A 15,448-nucleotide genomic window follows, 5' to 3' on the forward strand; every position below is an offset into this window, starting at 1 on the left:
CAGTAATGTTTCTTGGAGTATCTCTGCCAAATAGTGGTTTTAGAAAGTGTCTATGCTGAATGCCATCTGTGATTAGTACATTATATAATATGGAGACTGGTGGTGTAATGGCAAGAAAATTAATAAGTTGCCCTGGCCAGTTTGGCTCAGTGGATAGAGCATCGGCCTGCCGACTCAAGGGTCCCGGGTTCGATTCTGGTCAAGGACATGTACCTTGGTTGCGGGCACGTCCCCAGCAGGGGGTGTACAGGAGGCAGCTGATCGATGTTTCTCTCTCATCGATGTTTCTAACTATCTATCCCTCTCCCTTCCTCTCTGTAAAATATCAATAAAATATACTTTAAAAAAAGAAAATTAATATGTTGTTTAACCCTGATGAAAGTTTGATGGCTTATTCTTACATGTAGTTTATTGAATAATGAGGCTAACATTATTACTTTGATGTGAAGTTCTTAGGATAGATATAACTCTGTCAACTCCCCAACTATTGATAGTCAAAAATCCATTCTCTTTAAATCTTGGGACAGCTTACCCTGGTGGCCCCATAGTAAGGGTTTGGATGGGACCTCTGTCCTATATGCTTTTTATCCTGGAGTAACCATACAGTGGGGGTTTTTGCACAGTGTAGAGAAAACTGCTAAAGTTTGAATGGGGAAGCTGTATCATTCCTATTCCACATTCTACTTCTTGATCACAGAAGTAAAGGAAAATTGTGTAACATCATTTATGTTATTTTTAATCTTAACAACAAACCCATACACAACTTTGCTAAGATGGTGCAGTCAGTGACTGACAGAGCCAGGAAGCAGGGCAGCCTTTCCTGGTCTCAATGCTTAGGTCCTTTCTCCCTGATGACATTCTCTCCAAGAGGATAGTTAAATTTGGGGGCAATTGCAGGTGACTGCAAAAACTTACAATTATACTTTATTTGTGGCTACAATTTATAATCTCCCAAATGGTTTTTCATTAATTTATAAATACAATAGTTGTTTTTTGAAACAACTTTCTAAAAAGTTGACTTGGGGTGGTCTCAAACTTTCCAAAAAGCCTATAGCAAGATAAATGGGAAAGCTTGAAATGATATCTGTGAACTGTGCATCAAACTCTGACAGTTACATACTTATTGCTTACACTAGAGGCCCGTTGCATGAAGAGATTTGTGCAATAGGCCTGCCTTTCCTGGCTGCTGGCACCGGTTTTCCTCCAGCACCCGGGACCCAGGCCTTCACTCTGCGCCACCTTCAGTCTTTGCTCCGGGCGAAGCACTGCTCCTCTAGCTCCCTCCACCCCCCGCCCTCCCCCTCATAGCAGGCTTCCCACCACTCCACTCCATTCCTGTATTCATGCTGCCCAGAGCCCCAGAGAGGCTGGGGGTGGGGCTTCCACCATCTTAATTTGCATACTCACTCCTGATTGGCTGGTGGGCATAGTGAAGTGATGGTCAATTTGCATGTTTCTCTTTTATTAGTGTAGATTTTTCAGTATAGTATTTGGATTTGAGGTAGATGATTGGTACTCTAGTCTGAGCCAATCACTGAGGAGAAAACACAGGATAAAACAGAATTTTTAACCTTTTGCACTCGGATGTCGAGTGAGACTCGACACGGTTAGCATTAGAATAAAGGAATCGAGAAAAAAGCAAGTGAGTGCAAAGGGTTAAACATTATATTATTTCTTTCTCAGAATTGAGAACCTATAATAATAAATGAAAATGGAAGTGCTAGATTTTCTAAGCAGGATGGGAAAACAACATATTCAAAATCTAGTTTGGCAATTCTTTTATATACCGTATTTTCTGGCGTATAAGTCAACTTTTTAACCCAGGAAAATCTTCTATATGCCCAGTCGTCTTATACACCAGAAAATATGATATATATATATATATATATATATATATATATATATATATATATATATTTCCTTCTGTTTGTGGGAGGAGTGGTTCCTCAATTTAATTTTCCAATTGTACTTTATGTACACTCAGTGTTCACTGAATTCACATAATTTTAGTGGCAGCCTAAAATCAGTTAACCCTGAGAATAAACTTGTAAAATATCTGGCAAAGATGTAATCAATATATATTATTGATGTCAGAGAGGAAGGGAGAGAGAGATAGAAACATCAATGATGGGAGAATCATTGACCAGCTGCTTCCTGCATAACCCCTACTGGAGATCAAGCCTGCAACCCAAGCATGTGCCCTTGACTGGAATCGAACCTGGGACCTTCCAGTCCCCAGTCCAATATTCTATCCACTAAGCCAAACCAGCCCTAGCAATTCTTACCTTCACCTAAAGATGAGGTTGAAACTAGAGAGGACAATGGTAAAATTGAGACAGGATTTAGTTTAACCTGTGTTTCATTTTCCCATCTTGAGTGGCATGATTCTTTCCCTTTACCGTTAAAGAAAGTCTTTCAAGAAACTACTGAGAGAGGTTCTGTGTGTCCCCTGTAATTTTAGGACAATTGCATTGGTTTAAACTGTCAATTGTGAAAAGATCCTCCCAAGTGGGCTAAAGTGGTCTGAGTCAGCCTGCCTTTGTTCATGTTTGGGAAGTAATGGCACACCTCCACATGCTTGGTCCAATGTGCATGCTTCCCAGGGGCCAGTTGAACTAATTATTAAATATTATTTTTTAAAAGATTCTCATCAAGAAGGCTATGCCAGAAGCAACACAAATCAGCAGAAAAAAAAGGTGGATATGGGCTTTCAGATGCAGAAAAAATAATAAAATGGCAATACAGATGGAGGTATTAAATAGTCAATGCACAGAGACACACTTTCCAATATCAAAGTTGTAGGAGGAGGAATCTGTCAGGAGGCCTACCAAAGCAAGAAGAAGGAAGGGGTATGACATCCACATCTGTCAAAGAATCTTTGTGCGTATACTTGCACTTCAGACTGTAATCTTAATTCTGGAGTATATCAGTAAGCTCTTTCTGTGTAGTGAACCATGCTAAAATTGAGTAGGTTAGAACACTGAACATTTATTTCTCACGATTTAAAGTGTGAGTTTGATGATTTTTCTTGTGTGAGTTAATATCAGGGTGTAGCTGAGAGCTTGACTGAGATCATCTAGAATGGCTAGTCACATGGTTGGCAGTTGGCCAAAATAAGTAAGATGAGTAGGCTACATTTTTCTCATTTTTCAGTATAATATTTCTGACAAGTTCATGTCACAGTGTTCCCAAAAGCAACAAGAAAGGGTAAGCCTCAATACACAAATACTTTTAAATCTCTGTGTGCATAACATACACTTCTATTGCCCAAAGCAGGTCAAACAGCTAAGCCTAGGACCTGGGAGTGGTATGAAAACAAAGAAGGAGAATATTGTGGCAAACTTTGCAAACATTCTATCATATGGATATTTTAAAGGCAGTTTAAACAAGTACACCAAAATGAGGAGAGGAAAAAAAAATGAAACGTTACACAAAATGTAAAGTGTTGACTATTTTTGCAGGACTGTATTTTTTTCTAGAGACTAAAGTGACTATAGTGCTTTCATTATCGGAGAATGACAGAATGAAATTCGCATGCCGTCCTCAGATTTTATTCAACTGTAGAGGAAGTACTAGTACTAGCCTGCTGAGGGCATTTGAGCAGGCATGGGAAGGGAATAATATTGCTTTTTGAGCCCATCCTTCCATTTCTTGTTCATTGTAATGGTTAGAGCTAAGAAGCAATCTTCTAATAGTGTAGAACCTTAAATCTGTTGGATCTAGCCCACAACTATGTTTCACTTGGTCTATTCAGCATTAATAAAATATATATGCTGGCCAGATGTAAAAATAAAGAGATTTTACATACAAAAAAACCCCACACAAAACAAACAAACAAAAAAACACACACAAAAAAAGCACCTGGGTTATTTGGGTCATTGAATAAGTATAACATTCTCAAAGCACCTGTGGGCTAGAACTGAGTATGGGCTAGATTAATTACGTATACTTACTGAATCCTCAGTGAGCCTACCTTGGGTCACATGACTAATGCAAGCACATTCATCTCTGTATTATTGCAGAAGCCCTGCCTTCCCTTGCTATACCTAGACCATACCTATTCCACCAACACAACCTCATATTTTTGATATCATATAGAATTTAATTTCTCAGATTATGGCTATTTTTCTCCTTTATATTGTATTTTTCTCTATTTTACAATTTTTGGTATTGTTTTTTTAAGACAACAAATTTATGAATGTATCTGATCAACCTTGCTTTACATATCTCCTACACAATTTTCTAGATTTGTTTCTTTCCATATTCAACTTCTTCATTCATATTTTTTTCCCAAGTCTGTTTTTAGCATATGTCCTGCGGGTCTTGTGTTTCTGAGACCTTTTCTGTTGTTTATTACATTGAATGCCAATATGCTTGTATATAATTTAAAGGTACTTATGGGTTATTACTTTAAAAATAACAACTATTGTGTTTCATCCAGAATTGCAGTTGAAAAACTTAATGTCATCTGATTCTTATTTCTTAATAATGGTCTATTCTTCATTGGTGGAAACTCTAATATCTTTTTTTTTCTTATTTTGATATTTTTACATGAAAATATTATGTTTTGAGGTTGAGGTTTTCTTAATTTCATTTGTTCGGTAAGCCAAGGGTAGTTTCAATCTAATGTCATTAAGCATCCTTAATTTTTTTTAAATGTATGTCTCTTTTTATAAAATAACTCAGCCTCCCCATTTAAATTTTTCTTAATATTTTTAATATTAATATATTGATGCTACTATTTTTATATTTTTAATGTGTCTTTATTTTTTCATTTATTCCTTCTGTTTGTGGGAGGAGTGGTTCCTCAATTTAATTTTCCAATTGTACTTTATGTACACTCAGTATTCAATGAATTCACATAATTTTAGTGGCAGCCTAAAATCAGTTAACTCTGAGAATAAACTTGTAAAATATCTGGCAAAGATGTAATCTTTTTAAGATAACCAGTGTTTAAATTGCATTTATCAAATGAGATGATACTCAAACTTAAGTCAAAAGTTTAGGTATTAAATAAAGCACATAAAACAATTCTGGGCACATTAATAACTCAATGTGAACTACTACCGTAATTATTATTAACTAGAGGCCCAGTGCATGAAATTTGTGCACGGGTAGGGTCCCTAGGCATGGCCAGCAATCAGGGATGATTGGGGCCTTCTGGCTGCCGGCCGGCCAGGGCCTTCCGTCTGGCAGCTGGCTGGGGCCTTCCTTCCCCTGGATACCAGTTGCTAGATGGGGCCTTCCTTTGTTTCGTGCCAACCCCTGGTGGTCAGCTTATGTCACAGTGAGCGGTCAAACTCCCGGTCAGTCGAACTCCCGAGGCACAATTTGCATATTAGCCTTTTATTATATAGGATGTTATCATACATTTTTATTAAACATGACAATAACATGTTTATAAAATGGATGCATATTCAGGCTAAAATTTTAAGTAAAGTTTTGATACTCTTATAATATGTATTGAAAGGATCTATATCATATTAACAGATTTACTCCTTAAATTTAAGCCTTTGCTCATACTATTTTTGTCTCTGGAATACTGTTTTTACTATTTACCAGGTTATTTAGCTCTCATCTTTGTCTAGTTTTTATTCAAGGTGTATGCTCTAGGCTTAAGTATTTAAATTAAGCTACCTACATGTTTTCTTATCTATATAATAAAAGACTAAGCAACTGTTACGGCGGAATGACCAGAACAACCAGTCGCTATGATGTACACTGACCACTGGGGGCAGACACTCAATGCAGGAGCTGCCCCCTGGTGGTCAGTGCACTCCCACAGGGGGAGCATCGCTCAGCCAGAAGCTGGGCTCATGGCTGGCAAGTACAGTGGTGGTGGTGGGAACATCTCCCGCCTCCACAGCAGCACTAAGGAGCAGGAGCCGAGCGGTAAGGAGCAGCAAGCAGGTGGGCAGTAAGAAACAAGGGGTTCTAGACTGTGAGAGGGATGTCTAACTGTTGGCTTAGGCCTGATCCCCATGGGGAGTAGGCCTAAGCCGGCAGGCTGACATCCCTTGAGGGCTCCTGGACTGCAAGAGGGTGCAGGCCAGGCTGAGAAGACCACCCCCCAGTGTTCAAATTTTGTGCACCAGGCCTCTAGTTACTTTATAATAGTTTGGTCACAGCACTTATTAAGATTGCATACTTGTCCTTTGATTTTCCTAAGTACCATTAGAATGAATACACTCTCCATAGGGACGATCATGCCTTCTTATTCATTATTTTATTCCCAGTCCTAGCTGAGAGTAGATTCAGTACATATTTTAAATAATAAATGGAAAGGAAGGAGGGAGGGGAGGGTGGGGAGAGTAGAAGTAAGGTTCAGATGATAGATTCTCATTTTCCTCATTGTGGATTTTTTTTTTAACCTATGTGCTCTGGGCTTGCATTCCCCGTGCTGCTATATTATTTCTGTCCATTTATCATCCTTTTGACAATGTGAGAATAAATAGATAATTAAAATTCTTTGGGCTTCTCCCTAGAATAGTTAATGAATATGTATTACTAAGAGATATGTTTAGTGCTCTGATAATTTCCTAGGCAGTATTTTAAATTTCTAGCTTACCTGTCCTGCAGGAGTTGGGGGTAATACTGTTTAATCATTTTAGAATCATCAGTGTATTGTTCTTTTTGTCTGCCATGGGATGATTGTAGTATGTGGTATCAGTATAAAGATTCTTTTGTAGAACTATTTTATGATAATAATTTTTGTTTTTAATAATCCATATATATTAGTTTTTCATTATTATTATTTTTAGTTATTGTGTTATTTTACAGGGATGTTGATAACTGAGACTTTAAAACAAATTATTAACATTTTAAAAATTTATAATAATAAAGGTGTAATATGCAAATTGACCAAATGGCCGAACAGTAGAATAACCGTCCCAACGACCACGCTATGACATGCACTGGTGCCAGGCCAGCCAAGGTGGGTGTGATGCAATTGGTTGGGGGGCCCTGCTATTGCCCCAAAGAGGGAGGCCCAGGCTACTGACTGGTAGGTTGTGGTAGGTGGGTGGAGCCTCCCTCTGAGGGCAATCAATTGCAGAGCCACCTGATCAATTGCCCCACAGAGAGAGGCCCAGGCTACCTGGCTGGCAGCGTTGCAGTGGGTGGTCAGGGCCTCCCTCTGCAGGGTGATCAATCATGGGGCCCCAGGACTGTGAGAGGGTGCAGGTCGGCTGAGGGAACTGCCCCCCCCAAGTGCAAGAATTTCATGCACTGGGCCTCTAGTATTTATATATTTACAACATACAATAGAAAATATATACTGAGCTCTTAAAGCATTGATTTGTAGGTAGACTATATTTACATGTATTTTATCCATATGTGCTAAAGATAATGCTTTTATAGTCTTCAGTAGACCAGAGGCTTTCTATAGGAAATGAATTAATGGGTCCATTGTGCATGAAATCCCATTTTGTTAAATGAAACAAGCCCATCGGTCTTTATTGATCTTGTTGCTTTTAAATTGGTTATGCCTCCTGGTTCCTTTTATTTAATCAAGGCTATTATGTGAATGTAGTAAAATAGTCTTGAAAATTTATGACAATCAATTTCTTAAAATTAATTTCAAATTCAAATTGCCCCCAAATATACTACCATAAGCACATTTCAGTCTAAATATAATATTGAAAACAATTAATATAGTAATTAGGAACAAATGAAGATGAGGTCATCTCTGATTATATAAAAACTAGAGGCCGGGTGCACAAAATTCTTGCACTCGGGGTGGGAGGTCCCTCACCCAGGATTGTGAGAGGGCACAGGCAGGCCAAGGGACCCCTCTGGTGCACTATCAGGGCCAGAGAGGGATACAGGGGGTTGGCCAGCTGGGGAGGGACCGCAAGAGGGTTCCAGGGCATGTCTGGCCCACCTCGCTCAGTGCAGATCAGTCAGACCCCAGAAGCAAACTAACCTACTGGTCAGAGCATCTGGCCCCTAGTGGTCAGTGGACATCATAGCGAGCAGTTGAGCGGCCTTAGCATATCATTAGCATATTACTCTTTGATTGATTGAATGGCTGGCTGGATGACTGGACACTTAGCATATTAGGCTTTTATTATATAAAATAATGGATTAAATTTCAAGGGTTGAATTTTCATATCAGGGAATCTACATGGAGAAACATTCAAGTTTTGAATTCATGAAAATTAATTACACATGCATATATCCCTCATATATCCTTTCAGGCCTAATAGAGTGAAATAGGGGAGTTTACCAAATTTTTGCTTTATACTCAAAATATGATAAAAGGCATTGTTGACTTACTCATAGTTATATACCTTTCCAAAATCTTAAAAAAATTGGGAACAATCATTAGGAGACACTTTTCTAGACTCACTAAGCTGAATAAAGTTAACATGAAACTATATGGTCTTCAAACTATTTTTTTCCTCTCTCTCAAAAACTATATACATATATACATATATAAATACATATATATATATACACACACACATATATATATATATATATGCAAACCTATATATACATATATACATACATACATACATACACATATCCTACTTAATAAAATAGTAATATGCAAATTGACTGCACCTTCACTACGCCCAAGCCACGCCCACCAGCCAAAGCCACACCCACCAGCCAATCAGAAGGAGCATGCAAATTACCCAACAAAGATGGCGGTTAATTTGCATACGCTGAGGGAGGGAGGAGTGAAGACTGAAGACAACTTAGAAGGAAGAGGGAGGAAAAGCGGAAAGCAAGGTGGCTGCCAGAGGGAAAGCCCGGGTTGGGCGGGGCGGAGCGGGCCGTGCGGCAGCAGCACATGGGTACAGGCACAGGGGAAGCAATGGCGGCGGCAGCGCACGCCTCGGCAGCGGCCGCTTGCAGGATTCTTCCTGCAAATGGGCTACTAGTATATTTATAATTTAAAGAGTTATGCCACTATTTTAGAACAAAAATGTCATCATTCTGGTCATTTTGAAATTAATATTTGGAAGATAGCATTTATCCTATCCTTATCTTCAGAAAGATGAACAAAATAGAAAAAAGTACAATCATAATAGTTTGAGCTCTCATCACAGAAAATAATCAGAAAAACACATCTACACAAGCCCGGCCTTCTGAACACTAGCTTCTCGGTTTAGAGGTGTTTTTGTCCAGGGAGAGCGGTGGATCCAAGGCTGGCTCCAGCAATGGCCTTCGCAAATCTACAGAAAGTGCTCATTAGTGACAGCCTCGACCCTTGCTGCCAGAAGATCCTGCAAGATGGAGGGCTGCGGGTGGTGGAGAAGTAGAACCTGAGCAAAGAGGAGCTGATAGCCGAGCTGCAGGACTGTGAAGGCCTTATCGTGCACTCGGCCACCAAGGTGAACACGGATGTCATCAATGCAGCAGAGAAGCTCCAGGTGGAGGGCAGGGCCAACACCAGTGTGGACAAAGTGGATCTGGAGGCTGCCACGAGGAAGGGCATCCTGGTCATGAACACTCCCAATGGGAACAGTCTTAGTGCAGCAGAACTCACCTGTGGGATGATCATGTGTCTGGCCAGGCAGATTCCCCAGGCAATGGCTTCTATGAGGATGGCAAATGGGACCCAAAGAAGTTCATGGGAACCAAGTTGAATGGAAAGACCCTGGGAATTCTTGGCCTGGGGAGGATCAGGAGAGAGGTGGCCATCCGGATGCAGTCCTTCAGGATGAAGACTGTAGGGTACAACCCCTTTACTCACCAGAGGTCTCGGCCTCCTTCAGTGTTCAGCTGCTGCCCCTGGTGGAGATCTGGCCGCTCTGTGAATTCATCACTGCGCACACCCCTCTCCTGCCCTCCATGACAGGCCTGCTGAACGACAGCACCTTTACCCTGTGCAAGAAGGGCGTGTGCATGGTGAACTGCACCCATGGAGGGATCGTGGACCAGGGTGCCCTGCTCCTCAGTCAGGGCAGTGCGCGGGCGCAGCGCTGGACGTGTTCACGGAGGAGCAGCCTCGGTACCGCGCCTTGGTGGACATGAGCAAGTCATCAGCTGCCCCCACCTGGGCGTCAGCACCAAGGAGGCCCAGAGCTGCTGGGGGGAGGAGATCGCTGTCCCGTTCATGGACATGGTGAAGGGGAGAGCCCTTGCGGGGGTTGTGAATGGCCAGACCCTTATCAGCGCCTTCTCTTTGCACACCAAACCTTGGATTGGCCTGGCAGAAGCTCTGGGGACTCTGATGCGAGCCTGGGCAGGGTCCCCCAAAGGGACCATCCAAGTGGTAATGCAGGGCTTATCCCTGAAGAATGCTGGGAACTGCCTGAACCCCGCAGTCATTGTCGGCCTCCTCAAAGACGCTTCTAATCATGTGGATGTGAACTTGGCGAACGCCAAGATGCTGGTGAAGGAGGCCAGCCTCAATGCAACCTCCTCCCATAACCCCGCTGTGCCAGGAGAGCAAGGATGCGGGGAAGGCCTCCTGAGCATGGCCCTGGCAGGTGCCCCCTACCAGGCTGTGGGCTTTGTCTAGGACACCACACCTGTGCTGCAGGCACGCAACGGAGCTGCCTTCAGACCAGAAGTGCCTCTCCTCAGGGGTCTGCCCCTGCTTCTGTAATTGAGTCAGCCCTCCAACCCTGCCATGCCGCCTACCATGATTGGGCTCCTGGCAGAGGCAGGTGTGCAGCTGCTGTCCTACCAGACCTCGGTGGTGTCCGACGGGGAGACATGGCCCATCATGGGTATCACCTCCCTGCTGCCCAGCTTGGATGCCTGGAAGCAGCATGTGACCAAGGCCTTTCAGTTTCATTTCTGACCTTGGGGCTCCCGGGACCAGCCTTGGGGGCTTTGGGATCAACATTGAGAGGTCACATTCCCGGGGTTGACACCACTTATGTGGTCTGACCCCTGTAATAACCACCTAATAAACAGCCCACCCCCCTCCCCCCACACACAAAAAAAAAAAAAAGAAAGAAAAACACGTCTATATTTTGGGAGATTGTTTATTTTTCCTCTTAAAGTTACTCACTTAATCTTTCAGTAGTCATTTTTTTTATATTTCTATGTTTTTACTAGAGGCCTGGTGCACGGATTCGTGTGCCAGTGGGGTCCCTCGGCCTGGCCTGTGGGGATCGGGCCAAAACTGACTCTCCGACATGCCCCAAGGGTAAGGTGACCAGATTTTAACATTGGTAAAGCAGGACACCATTGACTGGGGGGGGGGGGTTCTTGATTAAAAATTTGGTCTATATGGAGCAACAAAAATTTTCATAGAACGCAAAAATAGTATTGTAATATATTTTTTAAAATTTCAACATAAGTACAATTTACAAATATAATAAATAAAAAATTATGTGTAGTATTATTTTATTCTTTGGCATATTTCTCATTTGAGTGAATTTTTTTTTAGTAGATTGCTGTCGTTGTTTAAAAGGTCATGAATTTTCCATAACGTAAGTCGTAAGTGTCACTTTCAAGGCCAGCGCTCGACTTTTTGCCACCAGTATAAAATATAAATAATATGAGTACTGTCTGCTAAATTCAAGAAAATTTATGTATTTATGAAATAAATTAATAAATTACTTACCTAAATTACCTGAATAGCTGATTTGTAATGACATCACTTGTTTAACTAGCTTACTAGCACGCAGTATGATGTCTATCGTTTGAGAGACAGTTACAAAATGTTTTCGTCGTTGCCAATCCCAAAAAATGCCATTGTTCATTAAGTCCAAACAATGGTGGTCAAATTCTAACAACTGATCAACAATGCGAACTTTAATAAGCAGTTCTCGATAATCAGTTCTCAACAATTATTTGTTATTATTAAAGTTTAACATTATAAAATTAACAAAAATAATATAAAACTCATATCCTGGCTAAATAGCCACATGGCCGCTGAAAACCGTATATTCCCTTCCCATTCTCCCGCTGTTCCCTAGCTTGTCGTGCATTCTTTCCAAAAATTGGGACTTTTTTAAAACACCGCGGGACGCAGGACAAATTGTTAAAAATTGGGACTGTCCAGCCAAAAGCGGGACATCTGGTCACCTTACCCAAGGGGTCCCGGATTGGGAGATGGCAGTTCTCTGTTGACACATTCCAGAATGGGGCTTCCTCCTCTCTGGTTCTGGGTGCATCACCTGAGAACTGCAGCTGCCAAGTCACCACAGCTTGGCAGCTCCTGCGTTGAGCGTCTGCCCCCTGGTGGTTAGTGCACATCATAGCTACCGGACTGTCAGCTGATCAAATGGTGGGTTGGTCTCTTAGGCTTTTATATATATAGATTGTACTAATTAAATTGTAATTCTTTTGTTAAAACATGTTACATTAATTTAACCTTTTAACAAATATATTGAAAAAAACATGAGGATGTCAACAATTTTCATACAAAAATTCATGGGAAATTAAGAGTAATAAATCTGACTTGGCCTTAATATAAAGACAATATCTTGATAGTTAACTATTAACCATGTTAAATACTATACTTCTGTAGTATTAAGTACAGAAGTATTTCAAAATGATTTTAGTATACTTTATAAATTCAGATTTTATTTTATTAAATAAAGATCTAGCATGAATTTTCTGTATTCCTCAGTCATTTATAGCTAATTTTAAATTTAACTATCATTTTTTAATATTTTATAAACATTATACAGAATCTTAGAAATGATGAACAGAGACACATGAAAGTCTATTTTTAAAATAGCTTTTATAAGTAAATTATTTGAGGTTATTTCCAAAGTGCAGTTAACATACTTTAATTCCATTACCAATTTGAATTATAAATTTGTTTTTTAATCTGAGCACTGTACATAGTTTCATTTAAATGTTATATTTATATAAGCATTTGCTTTAATTAGTTTTACTTCCAAGGCATTTTATGGACAGAGTTGTTTGGATAAAACATAAATATCATTTCATAGAAAAATATGTTATAGTTTTACATCCAAATCCAATGTTTATTTTGACAAATGGATACTTTTAACTTATTTTCTTTAACATGATTAACACTTAAAACATAAGCATGAAGAAATCTTTATGATATTGCTTATATTACACTATTATCTCTGAAATATTTATTATATAACCATCAGGCATACTGTACAAAACCTGAATCCTTATTACTTTTTAAAAGTTACTTGTATACTATTATTTATACATCAAATAAGAATGGAAATAACATTAAGGAACCATAAAAATTGATTCTAAAACTTAACTCCTTTTCTCAAATCACTTATAAAATATATTTAATGTGTATATCTTTTTCCTTTATAATTTCTGATATTCTCATTTTGCCAGTAGTGCAAACGTTTCTTTGCTTGGATAAAAAATAAGATTACTTTTTACTTTATAAATTATGTGTGACCTAAAGGCTAACAACTATACATCTCTAGATCTTGCAGGAGAAATTAAATCGAAGATCCTGAAATATTTTAATGGATTTAAAAACATTTTCATTTATTGTTTATTCACAATAAAATCTGATGTTGTTTCAAATAATGGCCTTTATATGATACTTGAAAACTAACCCTTTTGTATCACCTTTGTGTGTGTGTGTGTGAGTACATGTTAATTGGGAATTATTCAGTTGCAAGGGAATCACTTCCTTATTCAAATGACCCAAATGCATAAGAAAAGAATTTATTGCCTCAATTAATAGTGGTATAGGCATGGATACAATATCAGTGGGTTTATTGAGGACTCAAATATATCACAAAAATTCTTTCCCAACTTTTGCCTTTCTTGGACAGATGTCCCCGGTTTAAACCATTGCAATATCCAATTTACTACATAAGCGGGGATCTTATAGCTCACACAAATTCTTCCCTCTTGTTTGCCCCCAAATTAGGTCGCATACCAATCTCTGAGCCTATCTCTGTGGCCCCAAGGTTGGGATGACTTGATGGGTTTAACATGGGTCAAAGATTACACTCCAAGCTCCTAGAGGTACAATCAGGTTTATCCCCAGGACATGGAATAAAAGGAGCATTTTCATGGGAATCATCATCAGAAGTAGTTAACTAAGAAGATGAAATATTCCAGGAGGCAATGACAATAGATAGCCAAGAAAGTCTTGATTTTTATTTTTTATATGAATATCAGAAAATTTGGTTATATATCAATGTCGTAAATCAGTGTATATAACTCAAATTCCAATTATGGTATTAAATTAACATTTCATTGATCTCCAGTGAAGACATTTAGTAGTCATGTCATGCACAAGGACTAAACAGACTCTTTCATTTTTAAAATATTCAAGCACTTACAAAAACAGAGATAGAGCAATGATTCTGTTATACTCATTTCCCAGCTGTACCTTTTAACACTTCATAGCAAACCATATATTATCTCTACCCCATAGTCCCTCTTCACTACTCCAATCTTAATGGATAGTTTTCATGAAAAACTATAACATAATTTCATCTATAAATAGTATATAAATTATATAATTTGGCCATAAGCTTAGTAGAATTTTACCTTTAGGGAGTTTTTGAATGTTTAAATATTCTTATTCAATACTCATAATTAATATGGAACAAGGTTAGGAATAGATACAAATTATATGTGTTCTATTTTTCATGTCTCCCAAAGTCTTTTTATAATGAGGCCAACTCTGATTTCTGATCATGAAACATTTAAACAGGATACAACAAACAACATTAATATTTAGTTAACTCTTTGTCCTTTTTGTTAATGGACTTGGAGTCCTAATGTCTAGAATAAATACATGATAACCTGAGTTTTATTAATTTTACTTTGCTTATTTTGATACGATTCTTAAAGTCTATGCCTTCTAAAGCACAAAATTATGTTTATCTTTCCTCAATATCAGTGACATAGCAATGAGCTGAGTAAAATTCTACATTTTCAGCAAGATATTTACTTATTTAGTCTGGCCTGGGTATGAATCAATAATAACAAAGCATATAATGTAACACTTTATAAAAATAACCACATTTACAACTAAATAAAGTTAATTCAACTTAATGGCTTTCCAGTACATCACTTTTTTTTCTGGGCAAAAGAGTTGAAATGTACCATAGAAGTGTAAAGTATAGTTAACAGTATATGTTATGTAAACAAGTTATTAGCAAATGAGTCACTTTGCTAATGCAATTGAATGGTTGATTTTATTCAAACAAATCTAAAATATAGTAGTAAAAATTTTATCACTAATATTTTAAAACCGTTTTTAATTTACAGAGAAATTGTGATATAGTATAGTGAGGTTTCATATAACCCACACACAGTTTCTTCTATTATTGTCTTCAGTTAGTAATTTACATTGCTTAAAATTTATGAACTGATACTGATATTTTAAGCAAAGTTATACTTTATTCAGACTTCTTTCAGTTTACCTAATTTCTTTTTACTGTTCCATGATTCCATTCACCATACTACATTATATTTAGTCATTATGTCTTTGTAGGCTTTTTGCCTGTGACAGTTCCTTAAACAATTCATTGTTTCTGAATTTTTATTCTTTTATTTTATTTTT

The 15,448-nt window shown here is 38.6% G+C and overlaps 1 pseudogene across 1 annotated transcript; it reads left to right on the forward strand.

Annotated features, from left to right (window-relative positions):
- The first annotated feature begins 7,152 nt into the window (after positions 1-7,152).
- LOC307094521 (D-3-phosphoglycerate dehydrogenase-like) lies at positions 7,153-10,762 on the forward strand (annotated as a pseudogene). Its single transcript has 2 exons — positions 7,153-7,182; positions 9,273-10,762. The product of its transcript is annotated as a D-3-phosphoglycerate dehydrogenase-like (transcript).
- The last annotated feature ends 4,686 nt before the right edge of the window (positions 10,763-15,448 follow it).

The sequence above is a fragment of the Cnephaeus nilssonii genome (assembly GCF_951640355.1).
Source record: "Cnephaeus nilssonii genome assembly, chromosome: 1".
In the NCBI taxonomy this organism is placed as follows: domain Eukaryota; kingdom Metazoa; phylum Chordata; class Mammalia; order Chiroptera; family Vespertilionidae; genus Cnephaeus; species Cnephaeus nilssonii.